The following is a 24,067-nucleotide window of genomic DNA, read 5'->3' as shown; positions in this document are numbered from 1 at the left end:
TGCGAGTCACATGAAATTCTAATACAGCTTGTGAATACTGGCCCACCCTGTAGTTGTACTTAGCCGTAACCGCTGTGCGTAGAAACGTGAAATTTGGACAGATGTTTACTATCGTAATCTGGACATCCACTAAGAAGGGATTTTGAAAAACTTTAACTCTAAAGGGGTGAAACAAATATTTCATGGAATACATATTTCGTGGTTTATTTTATTTCATCCCCTAAGGGTGCAAATAAGGGTTTGAAATTTTGTATGGAAAAATGTTTAAATCGCCACCAATTTTTTTTAAATTTGAAATTTAGACTCTTAAGACTATTTCATTGATCACATGTTTCATGGTTTATTAGAATTCATAAAAAGAGTAAAGGTGTATAAGCATGCGAAGCAGCACGCGTCCGCTAGTAGTAGTATAAGATTAGTTCCGCCACTCATAAGCAATGTCTCGAAAATTCAGTGGAAAGTGGGCAACGGAGTTTCAGGACATTAGATTCCCTCAACATACGGTAGAGGGGCGTTTTTGTTTTACTTCCAGTGAAAAAGAAATATATTTTAATCTCATGTTGGGCTCCATTATCTGTTGATGAGCTTTTAAAATTTTAAGCTTAAGAATATGCTTTTATAGACTACATGCAATATAATATACGTACATATTTTTTTTCTTCACTTCCTTATTTATGTAGATAACCAGAACGAAACAAGTTAAAACAACTCCTTTCTCACTTCCCATCCATTAAACTTTTATAGTGAGGCCCCATTACGTAAAAATTGTAAGCACTATCAGAAGTTTTCAAATTTAAAGTATACAGTTTTCTAGAAAACCAACAAAAAAGGAGGTAGTGTCTTGACACTATCTTATCTATGTGGAGAATCTTGATACTCCGTTCTCCGCTTTCCATCGAAATTTGTGATATTGCGTATCAAGTGCTGAAATTTAAGCGTTTTGTCTCTCTAGAGTAAGAAAATTAAAATTATTCATCTCCCCAAGCGAATCCGTAATCTTCGTGTATACGATAGCTTGATTAATTATACGAGGCTGTAGTGGCAAAGGGGCACAAGCATTCGACGGTAAACGTAACGGATATGGGTTCAATTCCCGGTTAGGGAAAAAAACTATTACTATTTAATATTTTCGCTTTCTCTACCAACAAGGCAAAGCGCGACATTTAACATGTCTTGTGGTATTGACAAGATTTCAACGGAAAATGGGGATTGGAAGCGTTGATGGGAACATAATGTCCTATGTTTTAACATTAGGTTCCCAGGTTCCTTCTTCCTACCCTGCTATGTACAGCGTGAAGCTAGCTAGCTAGCTAGCTAAAAATTACAAGATAAATAATAGATAGATCCTACATATGTAATTAAAGATCTTAATATATGAAAAAACGCACATACATTTTCCGACATACATATGTCTTATACCAATGGAAGCTTAAATAGGCTACGAAGCTTTTACGAAGAGACTTTTGGTTGAAAAGCGAAATGTGACTGAAAAACTTAATAATAGTTGCATTTTAGGCCAGAGAACGTTGTCCGTTTCTCATAAAATTATTACCATTTCTATTTTAATTTGTGATATTTCTATTTTAGCTCGCATATATTGATTGGAGGAGGGAATCTAGTGTTTTGACTCTCCGTTGTGCAATTTGCACTATTTTCGAAACATTGCGCAATGAATAATGGAACTCTACGCTGCACTTTATTTACCATAACGGGAAAATGTAATTTGGAAATCCTACCTGCTTCTATCCTCCTTATTTACTTTAAAAAAGTGTTTATATTTGACAACGTTACAAAACTAAATCAATATTTGTTGCTTGTAGCATCCCAGACCACAGGCCACACGTTCACGCTTCGATTAAAATTACAAAACGAAAAAAATCTTGTCTGTCCAGCTCATGCTAAAGCAATTTTAGTGAGCAAATTATAACCCTTGTGGTTCAGTAGAATGTTTGATTGTATGCACATTAATTGTAGGTTCGATTCTCACTTTACCAATGTTTCCTAAAATGTTTTATTTTCTGAGAGGATGAATTATTTTTGTTTCCACGCTTTTAAAAAGCAATGTGCGGCGTTGAGTTTCACCGTTCAACACTGCCTTATCACTGCCTTACCCAGCTTAACTATATAAAGCTTGAAAATGGAAAATATATCTATATTCTATAATTTATAAGTGCAACGTTTAGTTTCGCCTAAATATCATATTTTAGCACTCAACCAGTGATCACACTGTCAAATCCTAGATCTATATAGATAAATGAGATTTATTGATTCTATCTATTAAATGCTTCACTGGACCGACTAATAAAAGTTTTCATATAATCCTAGACAGGGTTCATTTTAGATGCAATTTTTTCAATCTGTCTCCTGCAATCCATTTATTTTGTAGACATCGATACTAATATTATAGAGCTGAGGAGTTTGTTCTATTGAATGCGTTCATCTCAGAAACTACTGATTTAGAAAAAATATATTTGTGTTGGGTAGTCAAATTACTTAGGAAGGCGGGTCTAAAAATGGTAAAACAATTTCTCATATTTTTATATATAAACCATTGGATAGATAGAGTTGATAGTAGTTGCTCAGTTGTTGATATTTTACACGAATGAATTTCTCCAAGTGATCTTTGAAACAAAATATTTTAATATTTTTAGATGTCGATATAAATATTCTTTTATTAGATAGTAAAGACTCAGGAACGGAATGTTTCAAAACTAGGATCTACATTTAGGCGGAATGTCCTGAAAATAGCCCCTATATAGTGTTGAGTGTCGGAACTCAACACCGTGCTTTGTCTTAATAAAATAGCGAGAAAATGAAAATAATTTGTTCTCCGAAGTGGGAGTCGAACCCGCATCCGCCGTGTCACACGCTAGGCAGCAAGGCAAAACAATTATGAAAACTGCCTTTCACTAAACAGACGAGCGCTGGAAGCTCCAGTATTTTGCATTATATACCACAAAGATCCACTGAATAATATTTACAGCACGATCTCGTCTGATGCATTGGTTTATATCTATTTATAAAGATAAAGAATTATTTATTTAAAAATCTCCTTAGGGCGTTATTCGGTTTGTGGGAAATTAAGAATTTTGTTTATGTTTGGGGGTATCATTAGGAATGTTTTTTAATGAACTTGCTAGAGCAATAAGACTTAAGTCTTATGCGGCGTTTAGTTCTGCTGCTCAGCACACAACTTCTAAATGTTGCGGAATATGGGGAACAAAGTGCCTTAGAACTAGGTTAACCGACTTCAAAAAAAGTAAGTAATCATTCTGTTGGAAAAATTTATTAGGGCTTTCTAGTTTAATTATATATTTATAATATTTTTATGTTTGTATATTTGTCCACAATCTTCTCAAAAATTAAAAGTTATATCGAGTTGAACATACAATATCCCAGAACCTGCAAGTTTATGGTTAGGCGCGGTCCCAGTGTGCCATGACAGCCTCAATTATAGTTGAGAACAACTGAGGCCAATCGTAGCGGCTGTATACGGTGGTTGTGGCTTCGATCCCCATTCGCGGAGATGAAATATTGAATATTTTCATTTATTCGCTGCGGTGTCGTGGCAAAGCACGGCGTTGAGTTGCGCAACTCAACACGCAATGCCATCAGAATTCGATGGAAACCGGGGAACAAAATGTGTACTACTAGTGTCTTTCCAGTTCCCCTCTGCCTAACCATCTGTGTGCAGGATACACCGTGAAATTACAATATGATTCAACAAATATGAACATTATATGACTGATTAGCAACAAACATAGAATATAGCAACATCCTGTATATATTCATCAAACATTGTAACGAACGTAAACTAATAATTACAAACTTATTATACAAATATATCTACTGTTAGTTAATGAACGGGTAATCAGATACTGAAACTGGATTATATTAGATTTAATATATTATTTAAATAAAGGCAGATCTACATTATATTTTTAGGATTCACTCGGTGTATATAGCAGGGTAAACATAGTGAACCTAGTGCTGAGACACTCCGTTCCCGACTTTCAGCCAAATTTTCCAGTCGCAGAACTCAACGCCGTCCGCCATATACCGCATATACAACCCTACAAAAAAAATTATAATATCACTACACTTCCAAATCCTAACAACCAAAGATCAATAGAGTTGTTATCTAATACTAAGAAAATAAACGTGACAGATACCCGTTTCCTCTCATCCTATAAACACAAAGTGTTGAACACCAACGGATTATTGTAAAGTAACGGGATATTATTTAAACAAAATCATGATCTGGTCAGATCTGGTCGAGGACACGGAGGGCTGGAGTATTGGGTATTATATACTAAGAATGAAAGGGCACGTTGTGAATATTTCGAATTATTTTTTTTTTGTAATTCATGCGAATAGAATGGTGTAAGTATTGGTGTCTTTAATTGGTAAGGTGAGCATTTGATTAATTTCTTAAATTGTTTTTGATACGTTTTTATTAGGTCGAGGTGTAAATGTGTAATAAAATGTAAAAACCAGATTTTGAACCACATTTTGTAACCAGAATTTGAATATTAAAACTCTTGAAAGGTTACTAGTAAGTTAGTAATTAATCGAGTTAGGCTCATACAATTTAAAGCTCCTACATCCTATCCTGCCACATGCAGGATACAGCGTAAAACTAAAACGAAAAATATTGATGAATGCTTATTTAAGATTAAAAATACATTACGATATTTTGTTAAAAAGTTGAAAGCAGGAATCGAATCCAAAACATCTTATTGAAAACCAGACGCCGCGCTGCTACGCCATGACGCCTCACCACTTTTTGTTTTAATATATTATTCAAGCTAGCTCCCTTTAGTAAGTGTCAGCACCGAGTGACTTCACAAATCATTGGCACCACACTACAGTTACACTAAAATGGAGGAGGAGGAATTTGTCAGTGAGGGACACCAAGCCTGTATATATTTTAAAACATATAATTACATTGAAAGGCAGTTTCGGACGTAAATAAAAAAAAAACATCTTGGTGAAATGGAACAACCATTGAATATAAACGCAATGGTTATGTATTCAATCTTCATTTGGGGGAACAAGCTATTTTCATTTTCTTACTATGGCAAAACATAACGGAGTTAAGTTCCACCCCTTAACATGCAATATCTAGGATTGAAACTTAATGTCATACATTTTACTTAATAGTAAGTGAAGATTGGAGACATTTAAAAATTAAATAACCATATCTACCTACGCAGTCTTTCTTATTTCTTTTTTAAGCTTGACCCTTTTTTCCCACAGGATAGACAGAAAAAATTTAGAATTTAAACACTCCGTTACCACTTTCCGTCGAATTTTCGGGACATTGTGCGATGAGTCGCGGAATTTGACGACTCTCTTTGCCTACCAGAGCGGAAAATTTAAAATAAATTGAATATACTATCTCGAGTGTGGATCGAACCTACTACCGCCCCGTTTAGACGGTGTCCCACACCACGGCGCCTTACCTACCTACACAGATAAGTAGTTATAAGTATACTTATAGCACAAATATTGAGTATATTTGTTTACCTATAATATGCGGAAATGTAAATTGTTATAACAAGCATATTATCGTAATTGTTAATAGTAATGTAACCGCTGTCGCATTCGCTGCAACGCTATAGTTAGTTTATTAGGTCAAATATATACGTAACTAACAAGGTATCTCTATACTAGCGTACCCGCCTGGCTTCGCCCGCTTGAGTTATTTATTTTTTTACATTTTTAAGTGTTACTAATTAAAATATTTTTAAGTGGCGAGATTTGAACCCGCGCTTGTTACTTACGTTTTATAAAAAAGTATTATTAGTATATACCTATGTATATATAGTAGAAGAGGATTATTTATTTAATAATCTGAATTCCTGTCCTAATAATATATTTAGGTGTCGAGGCAAAGCGCGGCGTTGAGTTTTGCCACTCAACACGCAATGCCTCCAGAAATCGGCAGGAAGTTGGGAACGGAATGTCTTTACACTAGGTTCCCTGCTGTGTGCGGGATACAGCGTGTAGCTGAATAATTTATTTTTTAAAAATAAACAATACAACTAAATTACCTTATTTCGGGGTCTATACGACATGGGTATACCAAAAAGTGTACCTACTTCGACCATAAAGCAGGTAGTATGCCTCCTCAACGAAACCTAGTTCCTCTGGTGTCACACGGGCTACTGTGTGGTATATGGTATTGCCATCAGGTTATCCGTCCACTTGTCCTATTTTTTCCATAAGAATAATAAATATATTCTTTAGAGTTTGTGACAATGGCAGTTTATATTTTACTAGGCTAAAATTTGATATACCAGAAATACGTCGTATAATATTAAATGTCAATTAGGTGATTGAATTGTAATTTTGGATTTTTTTTTTCTGGATCCTCAAAAAAGGAAGCTAGAATAAAGGCACTCCGGTCCCCACGCATCGCATGTTGAGACATTATTCAAAACAGCGGTAGTTGTGGGTTCTATTTCCACTCGAGATAATGAACTTTATAATTTCGCCAATATGATAATGTTATTGCGGCTCTGACTTCTCGCCATGCAATATGAATTATCTAGATTTCATATGAAAAGTGTTCTAAGACTAGTTTCCGTCTTCCTACCCTGCCTGAAAGATTACAGATAAGCTAGGAAACGGAAGTGTCTTGAGAACAGGGTATCTTAAAGCTAAGTTCCTAGGTTCACTTGGCCTACCGTGCTGTAAACGGAATAAATCATAACAGGTTACAGATAAACTGGGGGGTTTTTTATCAGTAGGTTGCAGTGCGGGATACAGCGTGATTGATACCTTTACGAAGGAAAGATTACACATATATAAGCTACAGATAGCACCAAAACAGATGCTATACAGGAAATACATTGTATATCTATTATATCGAATGTAAATTAGGATATTCCAATTTTGAATGTTACCAAGGTACCTACTTAGTAGTTTAGTTTATAACTTTAGTTCTTTATTTTTAAGCTTCACGTCTTATCTCGTACTCTCTCTCTCGCTCTCTACGTTATAATAGCAGACAGAGAGATCGTCGAAAACACGTCTGAAAAAACATAGAATTTTATAAGAAACAAGCAATACAACTTAACATTTAATCAACAATTACAATATTATTTTGGGATTGCATCTTCGCATTTAGACATTTTTTACACGACGATTGTGGGTTCGATTCCTACATGGGAGCATGAATTATTTTCATTCGCTTGTCCTGGTAACAAGATAAACCGCGACGTTAATTTCTGCCACATAACACGATATCTTGAAAATTAGCGGGTACGAGGGGAACGGAGTGTCTTAACTAGGTTCCCAATGCCTACCCTGCTGTATCGGGAATATAAAAAAAAAATATTTTACTAAATTATAATACTAGCGTCAACCCTATGACTCGCTCGCTACACCGGGAATTGCATTGAATAATACCTAATATCAATAAAGACAATGTAAATTTGATTGTTCTCATTAAGTTTGTATATTAATTATCTGTTTATTTTCTAATGTTAGGAAAAAGAGCAGAGTGTCTTGTTATTTGGCTCTTATACGCCTTTGTTAAGATGAAATAAAAAAAAAATGGTTATTTATAAAATTAAGCAAGCCTGAGGCCGTCGTGTTGCATCCGTATGGCGTCTGACTGTAAACACGGCGGTTGGGAATTCGAGTCCTACTAGGGGAGTTATTTATTTTTGTTTAAATCTGATAACGAAATAAAGAGCGGCTTATATGTGTGAAGGACCACTCAATTAAATTAGGAAACGGAATGTTATCTATATATATAAAAGGACTTGTCCTCACTGACTGAGGTAAGACGCACGCACAGCCGTAACCGCTGTGCGTAGAAACCTGAAATTTGGACAGATGTTTACTTTTGTAATCTGGACATCCACTAAGAAGGGATTTTGAAAAATTTTAACCCTAAAGGGGTGAGATAGGGGTTGAAAGTTTGTATGGAAAAAAAATTAAATCTTAATCTAAAATTAATAGATTTTTATAAAATTTGAAACTTATATTTTTAAAAGTATTTAATTGAACACGTGTTTCATCGTTTTCTAGAATTCTCCCCCTAAGGGTGCAAATAAGGGGTTGAAAGTTTGTATGGAAAAATCTTTAAAACGCCACGGATTATTATAAAATGTTAAATTTAGACTCTTAAAAATATTTAATTGAACATGTGTTTCATGGTTTGCTAGAATTCACCCCCTAAGGGTGCAAATAAGGGGTTGAAAGTTTGTATGGAAAAATCTTTAAATCGCCACCGATTTTTATAAAATTTGAAATATAGACTCTTAAAAATATTTCATTGAACACATGTTTCGTGGTTTTTTAGAATTCACCCCTAAATACGCAAGCGAAGCTGCGCGCGTCCGCTAGTCTTAAATACAGATCCTCTTTAACTATGTTATGTGCAAGCTACGTGGTGAAAAAATATATTTTTTTTTTTGAGCTATACGCTGTATCCCGCACACAGCAGGGTAGGCAGAGGGAACCTAATATTAAAACACGCCGTCCCCCACTTTCCACCCAATTCTGGAGGCGTTTCGTCTGAACGCATTGCTCGACACCTGACTGAAGAAATAAAAAGATTTAAATATTTCATTTCATCGAGGGGAAATCCATCCGATCGAAATAAACGCCTATTTAAAAAAAAAAATATGTTGAATATAGATAAAGATAAGATAAGTTGTAGATAAGATAATAATAAGAGAAACACGGCTCCATCACGGGAAGCATCACTCCACCGGAAATGCATATAGTAATACCAAACACCAATTAAGTGGATGTGACAGTAGGTAGGTACAGTTGTGTATAAATTACTGGGGTTTGCCTTCGACTGAGGAACATGTCGACATTTTCATTAAATTTGGAATTTTCAGAAATTTAAACCATAAAATGATAGTACTCAAATATTGATGTTAGTCACCCACGCGCCAGCTTGGCTACATGCATGTGAGTGTAAACGTGATAAATTGTGGGTTCAAATATATAATATTTTCATTTTCACGCTCTGGTAACGAAGCCCGCGGCGGTAAGCTCCGCCACCCAACTTCCAATGCCTCCAGAATTCAGCGGAAAGCGGAGGACTAGTAAGGAAATGTCTCAATGAAAACGGAGTGTCTTACAGTCTCTAATACTAAGTTCCCAGGTCCCACCGGCCTACCCTGCTATGTGCGGGATACCGCGTGAAGCTGAAAAAATTGACTATAGGTACGTCGTTTTAGTTGGATTCCCATAGAGAGGTAAGAGTTCTTTTTCCCCAGTCCTACTAGAACAAAGCTCGCCATGTAGAAGGAAATGTCTTCACACAAAATTACATTAAGTTACAATTAACAACTAGTAATTTATAAATACGCAGTTTTTATTACTTTAGAAATCTAAAGAGATCTAGTAATATTTATATAACTAGTCCCCCAATTTAAAACCCAATCTAACCAACCCTTCCGGCTACGAGCGTCTTACCAGAAAATATTGAGTTTCCCTTAAAAAAGCCAAACCTGCACTAACTTCCTTACATTCAAATTATCTACCCATTATAAATTCAAATAACCGTCAGGCTCATCCCGTAACTACACATCTGTCAGTTCAAATCTGAATAATCTACCAATTAACATATAACGCAATTCAATAAGCGTGTAATTCATTCTTGTGAGCATTTCAATTTGGTAGCATTATTTTGATATTACTATAATTTGATGTTTGGGTTGAACGTGCTGAGAATTATTATTGGAAATCTTCTGGAGTAGAATTATAAATATGGTGTAAGTGCGTTGACTTAGCAGTTATATTTTGTTCTATCCTCTGAGGAACTGTAAACTGTAGTATTTCATATTAATTTCAGCTTGCCACTTCTCCAGACAGACAAATAAATAAGTGAAACTACAAGGTTTTCTTTCTTTTCAAGTACGGAACCCTAAGAATAAAAATAATTGATTTATTTGTAAAAAAAAGTTAATTTTAATATTTATTATATATTTATAAAAACAACATAATTTTCTACTCTGTTGAGTCAAGGTTTTTTTTCTTCATCTTATTTTTTATAGAAAACTAGTTGAGTCCATTATGGCATAGAGCGACATAGTCTGACGATTAATGAATATATAACGAATACGAAGTGTTTTAACACTATACTCCCTCCACCTACGTTACTATCCACGAGAAAATGCGGGAAAATGCATGATATGCATGCGCTAAAGAACCTAACCTCTTGTAGTAATATTATTTATTACTATCACTTCTACCTTCACCATTTATGCTTATCAAATTTCCAGACTTCAGAGAATGTTTCGTGAAGCAACTCGGAGGAAATGTTAATTTCCCCTTCGTTAGTTTCAAAGCCACGAACGAGCTCTTAGACCGATGTTAGAAGTGAAGGAATATATTAACAAAATTACTTATGTACTTAACAATTTCCTTATAAATATACTACAACAACAACTACAAATACTGAATATTCAGTAATGTTTGAAATGAAAATTACTACTATTAATTTGGAGGGCCCTCGTGGCGCGTTCGGACAGGGTCGTGACTGTAAACGTTATGGTTCTAGGTTCGATTCCTCAGGTGTGACTATGATATCATTATTTTCATTTCCTTGCTCCGTTGGGTCAAATGTGATGTTCAATTCCACCACTCGATATAGAGTATCTGGAATTTTAACGGAAAGCGAAGAATGTAGCGTCTTCACTCTAGGTTCTCTATGCCTTCTCTGCTAAATACATATTCAAATATAAATTAAATATATACTTAAATATGAAGTAATGTCAGCTTCACACTGCATTCCGCATATAGCAGAGAACTTAGTGTTATGACACTCCCTCCCTCACTTTCCAACGAATTGCCAAATCGTTGCGTGTTGAGTGGCGGAACTCAAAACCACGCTATGTTTTTTTACCAGAGTGAATAAACGAAAATATTCATAATTAATAATTCATTTCTCTGAGTAGGAATCGAACCCACAACCTTCGAAGTTACCACTGAATCACGATGGCCCCAATTTTTAATAAGAATTACTATCGATGTTCCTAGTTTCCCATATATCAATACTACAGTAGTATGAAATGAATTGTTTATACCTGTGCGTCAGCATGTTACCTAATATCTCATAGAATGCATTCGTAACAAAGCATTCAGATAGTATTGAAATGTATTTTGACTTGTGAATGCAGTAATCTTATTATTGAAATATCTAATATCTAGATTTATACCTATATGGAATAGATAGATACTAATTATTTTCTCTGTATTTAGCAGCTTCACGATATTTCCCAAATAGTAAGGTCCGTAGAGGGAACCTAATGTTCAGACATTCCTTTAATCACATTCCAAAGTGGGGAACGGAGTGTCTTAACACTAAGTTCCCTCTGCCTACCCTGTTGTGAGCGGGATACAGCGTGAAGCTGATTTAATTAAAAATTAAAAATTGATATAAATATGCCCTAGACTAAAATATTTCTACAATTTCATATATAGCAAAATCTATAATCGGTGAACGGAAACGAAACAAGTGACATTCTATTTTCAAAGGTTTTCGCACGTCGCAGTGAAACGTCACTCATTGTCGGCTGCCGAGTACAGCAGAAAATATTGTTTATACGAAAAAAACATACTGCTCTGAAAACAATCGCCAAAGCATGGAAAATGGCAGGTACAAAATTGGTTTAAAATACCGCTTTTGTAGATACGTTTGTACATATATAATAGAGTTCCTTTACTGAGCTGTGTTCTGTACTGAGTAAACAGAGTTCCTATTAACACACTACACTTAGCGAAGAACTCTCAAGGCATTGTATGTTCACTATTATATTTAATACTAAAAGTTATTCCAAAAAAGATTAAATTTAGGTAATAATATCACTGAAGCTGCTCATCTATTGAAATCTTCTACTACAAGTACTTGTTTGGGTTCCGCAACAAAATATGGAACTCTTATAGATTTATCATACATTTTATATTTGCCAAAGCATTTAAAGATAACAGTTTAATAATTCCAACGGTAATAAAAACCTTAATTCCTTACAACACTAGTACGGAGCGGGGTTGAAATTTGAACTTTTAAAGCTCAATAATAATTAAAACTTAGTTCAGTAAAGCTTTTTAAACAATGGAAGTAAAACAACGTCTAGTAAAGTAATTCACACAGCACAATAGAATAGAAGTCTCGAGACTACTTCAGAGTATTTCAAGAAGGCTTTATTTAGTATTTGATGGTACGAATTGCGTTTTGTAGTATATGTTTATTTTGTTTGTATTTTTAGCTTTTCACTGTTTTCCGCACATAGCAGGGTAGGCAGAGGGAACCTGGGTACCTAATGTAGAGCGCTCCGTTCCCATTAAGACACTTCTGTTCACTACTTTTCGCCGGATTGTCTGAGTGGCGGAATTTAACTTAATTGCCTCGTCACCAGAACGAACCATATATAAAATATTAAATATTTCACTTTTCCAGGTGGAATTTGAACCCACAGCCTCCTCTATTATATATCTGTTATATTTAAATATCTCTTACAGCCTAGTCTATACTGATAGTACGTACATGAAATGATCAGTAAATCAACTTCTAATGTTAACGAGATGGTTGGCGCTTGTTACTAGCTCAAAGTAAAAAAATATTTTCATTCATCACTCTGGTGACACCTGCTGCTGTACTGTGTTGAGTGTTGCCACTCCCATAATCTCTTGGATTGGGGCGGAGAGTGAAGAACGGAATATCTTAACACTAGGATCTCCTGCTTTCTACAATTCAAAAAATGTTATGGCACAATTAAAATAAATTAATTTTTAACAAAAACAAAAACCGACTTCTAACAACGAACTAAAAAGTGAAAAATAATTTTACAAAGATTTTATAATTTTGAAGTCGGTGTCGAGCTAATGCTACAACACCTTAACTACAATATCTAATTACTAAGCCTGTTTGTTCTACTAAGCACCGACTTCAAAATTATAAAATCTTTGTAAAATTATTTTTCACTTTTTAGTTCGTTGTTAGAAGTCGGTTTTTGTTTTTGTTAAAAATTAATTTATTTTACGATTTTAAGTGATGGGTAGATCTTAAAATGATGCTTCTTGAACGAGTGGTGATGGTGGTGGTAGTGGATGTCAACGAGTGGTTGTGGTTGTCCCATGTAAAACTTCATTTAATTAGGTATTATTTTTGCGCAAAGTAACATTTTGGTATATTGACAAGAACATACATAAAAAGTATTCGGGCGAATTGGGAATCTCTCTTTTTTGAAGTTGGTTGAAAATGAGAACATCCTCTTTTTTGAGGTTGGTTGAAAAGAAATGTAACGATCAGGAATCTCACTTCTGGCATCGAGTTAAAAAGTTTTTGCTTGTAACTATTACAGTATAATCAATTTTTTATCAAAAAAAACAAACTTTCTCAATTTCCACCGGATTCCATAATCGGAACCTAGTTAAACTTTCACCAAATTATCCTTGAAGTATATCCTTTCAAATAAAAAAAGAATCATCAAAATCGGTTGGCGCAACATTGAGTTATTCGGCTATTAGACACGCACATGCCTAATGTAAATTTAAGATTTATGTGATTTTCTCATGGATACCATTGTCAGATATGGACCAAAAAAAAATGGGACCATTCGGGAAGCTTCACCTTTCAAATAAAAAAAAAAATATCAAAATCGGTTCACCCAGTCAAAAGTTATGAGGTAACAAACATAAAAAAAAAAAAAAAAAAAAAATACAGTCGAATTGATAACCTCCTTTTCTTACAGAAGTCGGTTAAAAAAAGCGCTCTTTATCCTACATCACATACCAGTAATATCTTCAATGAGAACATATTGACATTTTTCTTATAAAAATAGATATTATCTCCATATTATTATTTATTGAGGAGGACACGATATTAAGTTAATTTCCTGTTCCTTGTTACGCCGAATGTGGGGGGAGAGGATAGTGTATCACTTATTTATATTAAATTCCTTGGATGTTTTCTATATGATGAAACTGTTTGTCTGTCTGAGATGTAATAACATCTTAATTACATATTTATTATTATTATAAGAAAAATAATAATTATATGCGTTTTTTATGTTACGGTCTCTAAGAATAGAATCTTATATATATTTTGTGTACTTCACTAGAATAGGATAAAAATGATTGTATTAAATATTAAATATTTCATATCTTCGATTCGGAATGGAATCCACAACCTGTCTGTCGTGTTCAACAATCGCACAGTCCCCATACGCCACGCCTCAGGCGTACTTTATGCCTTTCAGTTTTTTGTTGGTGATTTTTATAAAAAAATTGAAAGTCCATTTATTTTTAAAATTATTTTGTTTAATATGCATTTATTATACATATAGAAACATAATAAATGCATATTAAACAGAGAGCTTAGAGAAATACTGATTGAAATATATTGCGTATTTTTAAGCACTAAACAGCATGTTAGTGGGAATTAAGACACTCCGCACTTCACTTTCCGCCCGCACTGCCGTAGTGAGGAAATGAAAATAAATATAATCATTTAATGGGTGTGAAGCGATTTTATTTTATAAACACATAAAAACACTTTGTTTATTCTTTTGAATATAAATTAATTGTACTTATTCTACATGAACGGCCATAATTAAGCCTTAGTGACTGAGGGAAGGGGTGACGCTTGTGCGAAAATGAGGAGAACGTTTTAATTAAGATTTTTCGTAATGTTTATTTAAATGGTTTGTTACTTTGATTATAAAAAAAATAAAAAGTAAAAATTTTATATTTTTTTATATTTATAAAATTATAAAATATATAACGACCCTCCTAATAGTCAATTGGTAACGGCCATCTTGTTGAATATCTGTCAAATTAGTCACCATTCATTTAGCCTGTTCTGCTTACACCATGAATCACACCCATAGCCATGATTGGATTTGCCAGAACCCTCAGTGGGCGATTCCGACTCACACTTGACTTTAATTGTATTATGTACCGAAGGAAACCCTCTATCCAACGCCTTATTTTTTCATGGGAGTACAGGAGTATACTCCAATGAAAAAACAAAGAGTGATATGCCATCTTATTTGGTACTTTGATACCACAACGGAAAGCACAACTTAAAAAAGTTAACAGATGTAAGTCCGCTGGCGTAAGCATTCGTTTTGTATGAATTTAGGAACTATAAATATTAGTTTGAAATGATTTTTTAAGATATACATGAAAAATATGTTTTTGGAATTTTTTCCATTGTTTGTATTGTAAGTAGTAGAGATCCAATCCATGGTCCGCTCAATTTTTATATAAATGATATTGACAAAAGAACAAAAAAGTGATGCTAAAACGGTTGCTTTTTCCCTTTGGGATACCTAAAAAATACAAAACCTAATTAATTTTTAACAAAAAGAAGAACCGACTTCTAACAACGAACTAAAAAGTGAAAAATAATTTTACAAAGATTTTATAATTTTGAAGTCGGTGTCAAACTAATGCTACAATACCTTTACTACAATATCTAATAACTAAGCCTGTTTGTTCTACTGAGCACCGACTTCAAAATTATAAAATCTTTGTAAAATTATTTTTCACTTTTTAGTTTGTTGTTAGAAGTCGGTTTTTCTTTTTGTTAAAAATTAATTTATTTTATGATTTTAAGTGATGGGTAGATCTTAAAATGATGCTTCTTAAACGAGTGGTGATGGTGGTGGTAGTGGCTCTCAACGAGTGGTTGTGATTGTCCTATGTAAAACTTCATTTAATTAGGTATTATTTTTGTGCAAAGTTACATTTTGGTATATTAACAAGAACATACATAAAGTATTCGGGCGAATTGGGAATCACCCTTCTTTGAAGTTGGTTGAAAATGAGAACATCCTCTTTTTTGAGTTTGGTTGAAAAGAAATGCAACCATCAGGAATCTCACTTCTGACATCAATTTAAAAAGATTTTGCTTGTAACTATTACAGTATAATCAATTTTTTACCAAAAAAAACAAACTTTCTCAATTTTCTCCGGATTTCATAATCGAAACCTAACCAAACTTTCACCAAATTATCCTTGAAGTGTATCCTTTCAAATAATAAAAGAATCATCAAAATCCGTTGGCGCGACACTGACTTATTCGGCTATTAGTCGCGCACATGCCTAATGCAAATTTAAGACTTATGTGATTTTCTCATGGATACCATTGTCAGACATGGACCAAAAAAAAATGGGACCATTCGGGAAGCTGTACCTTTCAAATAAAAAAAAAATATCAAAATCGGTTCACCCAGTTAAAAGTTATGAGGTAACAAACATAAAAAAAAAATTAAAAAAAAAAATACAGTCGAATTGATAACCTCCTTTTCTTACAGAAGTCGGTTAAAAAATGAACAAAACCACAAAAACATTGAAAATTGCTAATTCCATTTAGCTAAAAGTTCAAAATTCGTCATACTAAAATCCAACATAAAAAGCGCGAGTGGCTCAGACATTGAGTGACTTCAACGAGGGCGGTAATTAAGGACACGAAGACGGTAGAGAGTTTACAATTTGCATCCAGCTCAATGGACGTCACGCGGGACAAAGGAATGTACTAGGACCTAATGTATACTACTAATATTATAAATGTGCAAGTTTGTGAGGATGGATGTTTGTTTGAATTTCACACAAAACCTACCGAACGTATTTGGATGTTATTTTGCGTATTCATCAGACAAACAAATCGACTATAATTTAAGGAAAAATTTTGCATAATTTGGCTATAAAATAACAATAAGTTTAAGTATATATTACTAGCGACCCGTGCGGAGCTTCACTATGCCATTATTGTAAAAAGATGTTTTTATTGTAAAGTTTTACCTAAATCCGTTCAGTAGTTTTTGATGAACGAACATCAAACATTCATCCTCACAAACTCTGAGAACATGATAGCGTAGAGCCGTAATAATGTCGTACTTTGTCTTGTTACAAGAGCGAGGAAATAAACGTAATTCATTACCCCGAGTGAGAATCGAACCCGCAACCGTCATGTTTAGTTTCTGACTCAAAATAAGTAGGAAACGGAGAATACAGTGATTGTTTTTTTCTTGCAAAATATGTAAAAACTAAAGTTTTAACTACAATAAATCCCAAAACAGACAAACTGTTAGTAAATTTAATATTATTATCCATCCACAATATTTCATAAACTAACAAATGTACTTTACATTAATATATTCAGAAATAATATAACAGTTACATTATGGTTAATAGATATTACTGCAAATATTTAAATTATCCTTTGTGTAGATGAAATGGTTATGATACAGACGTGAATGGCTAACAGATAATTATTAAATGTAAAGCAATAATGGACGATCGAATTTGGATTACAATAATATATTTATGTACTTTTGAATAGGAAGAAACTAGTGTCAAGACACTACGTCTCCATTTTGGCATGGATGAACTTAAAGATTAATTTGAAAAAATATCCTGCTGAGTTTCTTGCGTCGCTTCTTCTCAGGTCTGAGGCAGAGTAACTTTAGTGAGCTTGTAGTAAATTTTTTGACTTAAACGCTGCTCTTTGTCTTCAGAATGAAAATATTGACTGCCTCGTGTGGTACCTCCAACTACTACCTTTATAGTCAGAAATCAGTTTACAGTCAGAATTGAAGATTTTCGCCGCATTTACGTGACCGCCTTAATAGATCAAAAAAAATCAGCTCCACGCTGTAGCCCGCACACAACAGGATAGGAAGAGGGAACCTAGTGTTAAGACACTCCGTTCCCCACTTTCCGCCGATGTCTGGACGCATTGCGAAATGAGTGGTGGAACTCAACGCCGCCCTTTGCCTCGACACCAGAGAGTGAAATGGAAAAATAAATTTTAAATAAATATTTTTTCCTCGAGTGGAGATCGGACTCACAACCAGTTGGTTTACAGTCACACTTTGTTCATCTTCGCCACGACTGGCCTTAATAGATAGATACATATACTCGTATATTTGTTATATCTCTACAGCGTCACCAAGTTTAGTGCGGGGCCGAGCTCGAGCCGAGGAAGAACCTTGACTTGGTCACCTTTTAACGAGTGCCAATAAGGAATTTCTATATAGATACAAGGTCGTCTTCTGTCGCAAGACAGGAGCCTCTTCATGCGTACTTCGTTCGTAAGGGAGGGCTTTCTTCGCTCAAGCGGAACTCAACATACCGGGTAGGACTGTGGAAACCCTGTCGGAAAATAGGGTTTCCACTCTCCCGCTTGGCCACGCCTAGGCACGCTTGGCCTGTAGCTGGAACGTCTTCTTCACCGGTATTAGAACTGCAGGTATACTGGGTTACACTGAAACGCTATTCGTGATAATATAGCTTGTAGCCTTTCTCGATAAATGGACTATTCAACAATTGGAACCATTAGTTCCTGATATTAGCATGTCCAACCAAACAACAGGTCTACTTAAAATTTTACCTTACTAAGCTAAAAGTTTAAGTTTGTACAGATATAGATTATATTGACATCTAAAATAATTATTCTAAATCATTTTTCAAAAGGACCTAAGCAACCATAATAACCATACCCAAGAAGATATTTAACCAAACCGCATAGAGCCTCCAAAAAGACAAAAGTTACATGAAAATGTTAAAAGTAAACAATGATACGCCCTCAAAGATATCGCTAATTAAAGAGAGGGCGCTAACGAGTGACGGAATGAAAGTCGATTCCTAATTTGCATTCGAATTGGAAGTTTCGTTGAGTGCATTTTTGACGGAAGATATTTTTTTAAATGTGGAATTGTGGAAAGATTGGAATGGAAGTATTATCATTTGTTTAGTTTTACGCTGTATCTCGCATGTCACTGAGTAGGGAGGGGGAAGGTAGTGTTAAGACACTCCCTGCCCAGAGGCCACAGAGAGAGAGCCATTGGGCGAAATGAGGGCAGACCCTCATTTCGCCCAATTTTAACCCTAGTTCAGAGTGGCGGCACTCCACGCCGCACTTTATCATGTTTTGAGAACAAAGAAGATTCTTTATTTCTTTCTTATAGATCGTTTATTTATTTCTCCAAATGGGAATCGAACTTACAACTTACAAAGGAGGTCTTGAAACTTATAGTTTTTTTAGATTCACGCTGTATCCCGTATATAGCAGGCTAGGCAGAGGGATTGTTAAGATACTTCGTTTCTCAATAAGACACTTCCGTTCCCCATTCTTCGCCGAACTCTGGGGACATTGCGTGTTGAGTGGCAGAACTCGTTACCAGAGCGAGGAAATAAAAATATTAAATAATCATTCCTCCAAGCAAGATTCGAACTTGCAACCATCGCCGTCTGCACTACTAAGGCCTCAAATTTTCTAGTCAATCCATTTCAACCAGATTGAATGTTAAATTTATATCAAAATATTTTCTATTCGATTTCACGCTTGCATGCATCGAATGCTTAAATTACTAAACTCTCTGATCTTTTCAGTGGCATTGCTTCAAAAGCTCCTTTGAACTAAACTATTACTATACAGCCATAGAAGGAGTTGCTAAAACTTATAGAACTGTCCTTACGTCTTTTATGGGAAACGTGTGAAATAAAATTATTTAAATTGATTTATTTTTTCTTTCCTTTTTTTTCGACTTTCCACTGAATTCTGGAGGTTTTGTGTGTTGAGTGGCGGAACTCAACGCTGCGATTTGCCTCGACATCAGAGCGAAGAAATGGAAATATAAATTTATATAAATATTTCAGTTCCTCGAGTGCGGATCGAACCCACAACCAATCGCGTTTACAGTCACACTGCCCCTGCACCACGACTAGACTCAATAAATCCTCTTTAAATTATTCATTGAATATTATAGTACTTTATACATAGTGAGCTATAACCCATCACTTCGTTTGGATTTTAAGATTATACTGTATTCATTTCTATTTTGTTCTAGTATCGACTGTAATATTTAGAATCCTGGCCTTGTCGGTTCCCTTAAGAATATGTTCTCAAGAAATATATTCCAAGTACTTCTCGGTGCTTCTCAAGGAACGTACATACTTACTAAATTCTTACATTTTAGGTCCAATTCCATTCCCAAAGTCCATTTTTTTTAACTCTACACTTTTACATAGCAGGCGGCTAGGTAGAGCGAATCTAGGAACCTAGTATTAAGACATTCCGTTCCTATTAAAACATTTCCGTTCCTCAGTTTCCACTTAATTCTGGAGGCATTGCGTTTAGAGTAGCGGAACTCAATGCCGTGCTTAGCCTCGTTAAGAGCAAGGAAATGAAACACACAATATCTGGAAAATTGTGCAGAAAGTCAGGAATGATTGACACTAGGTTCCTTTTGCATATACTGACATATGCATAAGCATAAAAACTTAAAACTGTTTTCTTAATACCTGAATAATCTCACAATTGTGTCTAAATACAATATTTTGATCTTATATATATTATAAATATTAATACAAGTAATTACCATACAGATTAGTTATGTTATAACATACCTAAATATATCGATGTCCACACGATTGCACATGAATTTCTTAATCATCTAATAAATAAACATGAACTTTGATCTCAAATTTGTTTTCATACATGGTTTCCCAAAGTCCCAAAGAGGCTTGGTCGAATAGAAATGGATGGTAAAATCCCTAGGAATCCTAGAAAGCTATTCTATATACCTGGAATACCGGGAAAATGCAGCGGAGATACTTCACTGAATTCTTTGTGGACCTCACAATCAATGTGTACCTACTAGATAAGACATTTTCTCAAATATATTATATAACCTCGTTCGAGCGTTCCGTACGAATTGGTTAATGGAGGATTTTGTTGAATATATATTTTGAAGTTGGTTTCCCTTTTTTTTTATTCGTTTTTTTTGTAAGTATATTGGATTTTTGAGTTGTTACGTTTATTTTCGTTATCAGAATTTGGCATAGGTTAATTTAGACGAATATTTGAGATTTTTGTCAATAAGAAATAAGTAAATTCTACAAGAAAAATTAAATAATTTTTACTTCCTCGCTCTATCAAAGTAGGGCTTTAAAATCCGAAACAAACTGTTTCGAAAATTAGGCACTACATGAGGAACTGAGTGTTTTATCACTAATACTGTGGGTATCCTGCTATTTGCGGAATACAGTTGAAGTTAAAAAAAAAATAGATATATTTATTATATGTAAATAATAGAAATACGTATACGCGAACAAAATAAAATAAAATGCGAACCTTTCATAATGCAGCATTTTACAGTACACTACAGTCTACAGGTAGCAAACCCGTGTTTTAAGAATGAAGTCTACTTTTATTTCAGTATTCTGCAACAAATATTTTAGCGCGAAGCTCTGTTCCACGGTTGTATTTAATATGAAATAAATAAAAATATATTGTAGGTAGATTTGATTTTTGAAATGAAAATTTATATTTTTGAAAAGTCGCTAATTTTTAAGAAATAGTCGTATAAATTAACCTATTATTTTTTTTTAGCTTTTATGATTATCTTGTCATTATAATCTAAATAAAACTGTTCCTTACTGGACTTAGAAAGTGTAATGTTGGTATGTAGTAAGGCTAATAAGAATTGTAGCGGAGCGCTAAGAGAGAATTCCTCGAAATTCCTACCAGAACTAGATAAATGAGATTTTTCATCTTCCAAGTCAACGCAAACAAAGTTCCAACAAACAAGCCGACTAGTACAATATACTATTTACCCATTTATATCAATTCGAATATTGAAAAAAAAGTACTTCCGCAAATTATTAGTATGTATTTTGCAAAGCGCGGCGTTGAGCTCCGCCACTCAATGCTTTAAGAATCTTAACACTAGATTGGCAGGTTCCCTCTGTCTACTCTGCTGGTTACAGCGTGAAGTTAATTTTAATAATAGTAATTTTATTAGTAGTTAATAATATTCTGGACTGCATTATGATAATAAGTTCAATACTTTCAATCCGATTAATATTCAAGTCGATGTACTTTACTATCTATAAATATGACTAAAGAGCTCTAGAATATTTATATTAGAAAAAATATATCGACAACTGTCTTACGTCCCACAGTTTTTAAGCGAAGCAAGAGAATTATTTTTCATTTAATTATTTCTAGATAGATACCTCTCACGGTAAAAGGATTACGTAGAAAAATGTTAAGAGTCAAGAAAGTTTGTCTTTTAAAATCTGCTTAAAGTATCCTTTTTCATTTTATAGTAACAAGGACTTTACATTTACTTATAATCTGAATAATATATATTTTTTTTTTCAAAACGGCTAAAATCCTGATCACCTAGAATGGTCTCCAAAGCGTCACTGGGCGGGAAACCTGCATAAAATTTCGATAGCTATATTTATTCTTAAAATAGAACCTTTAGAAAATGTATGTTTAAATTTTTATTACAACACGTGCCTTCCATCCCTCATCCTCTTAGTAAAGATGAAGAAGAGATCCTGTCGAATATTGTTAAATTATGCCTAAAGTTCAAACAAAACAATGGCCCGTCTCTTCGGCCGTCGTTTTCCTGAGACCTCGCTCGTTCCTTGTAGAAGTGAATTGAAATCTCTGAAATTCAATAGTAGTATGGTATCTATGGATCGCGCCGCAAATGCAGGTAGCGCAGAGTTGTGGAATAAATGTATTTTATTTATTTTTTTAGCTTGTATGTTATTTCCTGCACGTAGCACGTGTATCACGCACGAGTAGGCAGAGGGAACCTGGGGTCACCTGTGGGGACAACCTGTGTCAAAAGACAGTTCTTCACTCTTTGGCCGAATACAGATATTGTATGATAATTGGCGTAATTCGACGTCACGCGTTGGCATAGGCACGCTTTTTATTTGTACCCACCACAACTATCACTAAGAGGGGAAACATATCTACATCACATGTGCAGAGTCATCGAAGAAGTTAATTACAATTACCAAAATTAAACTTGTCTCCATTACCTTGCATTGCATTAATCAATGCATTCTCTGAAAATATAATTAATGAATGTTAAATATGAACTCGTTAATAATTAAATTTAAATGATCTCTTTGTGTTTCGTCCTCCTGCCATTTCAATTGTACCAACAGTTCTTGTCGTAAATCTTCGTAAATCTTTAACGGATGAATAATAGCAAGAAAATATTGTTATATGAAAATCAATTAATCCCCGAAGCGGATTTCGAACCCGCAACCGTCGCATTTACAATCACGCTCAATCACGCTGTGCCATAATAGCTTAAAGTTATTTAAACGTGAACGTGAGACAATACTGTCTTTCAAAACTATTTAAATGCTTAGTGTGTCTTCAAGGCACTGTGGAACGCATTACGATGCGGTCTAAGGAAATTCTTGGCATAGTAACTATTATATTACTTTCAAGATATATGTATGTAGATGTTTACGCTGGGTAGGTAGAGGGAGGTAGTGATAAGACACTCCCCACTTCACGCCGAATTCACGTTGGAGGCATTGTATGCCATCACCAGAGGGAGCAAATGAAAATAATTAGTTCGATCGATAATGAGTTCGATTCCCACTCGAAGTAATAGAATATTTGATTCTTATTATCTCGCTCTGGTAACGAGACAAAGCGTTGAGCGACGTGCAATGTCTCCAGAATTAGGCGGAAAAATAGGAACAGAGGAGTTAGGTTCTCAGGTTCCCACTGCTTACTCTCTAAAAATTAACAAGACACCAATCAAAGAAATTTGAAGTCATTTTTATTTCACAGTTTTCAATTGTAATCCCACACTTATTAAGAAACGTAAATCTAATAATCTAAATTTTTAAATAAATTAATATTCTTATTCTTACATTCTTATTTCATGGAAAGCGTCCAACATATATAAGTGTTTAAGAATTTCGACGTGGTCAGTTTCCAACAGGCAATAATAATATTTACTATCTATACTAATATAATAAAGCGGAAGAGTTTGTTTGTTTGTTTGTTTGTTTGTTTGTTTGTTTGTTTGTTTGTTTGTTTGTTTGTTTGTTTGTTTGTTTGTTTGATTGTTTGTTTGTTTGTTTGTTTGTTTGTTTGTTTGAACGCTAAGATCTCTGGATCTACTGGTCCGATTTTCATTGTTTTTGTTTTGTATGAAAGCTGCATTCTTCAGAAGTGCTATAGGCTATATAACATTACATTACACATATAAACTAATATATTTTAAAGTACTTTCTAATTTGACATGCAATTTAT

This window comes from Heliconius melpomene, chromosome 21 (genome assembly GCF_056956725.1).
Source record: "Heliconius melpomene rosina isolate 202511_hmr_F chromosome 21, ASM5695672v1, whole genome shotgun sequence".
NCBI lineage: Eukaryota > Metazoa > Arthropoda > Insecta > Lepidoptera > Nymphalidae > Heliconius > Heliconius melpomene.
This window is presented reverse-complemented; position numbering follows the sequence as displayed.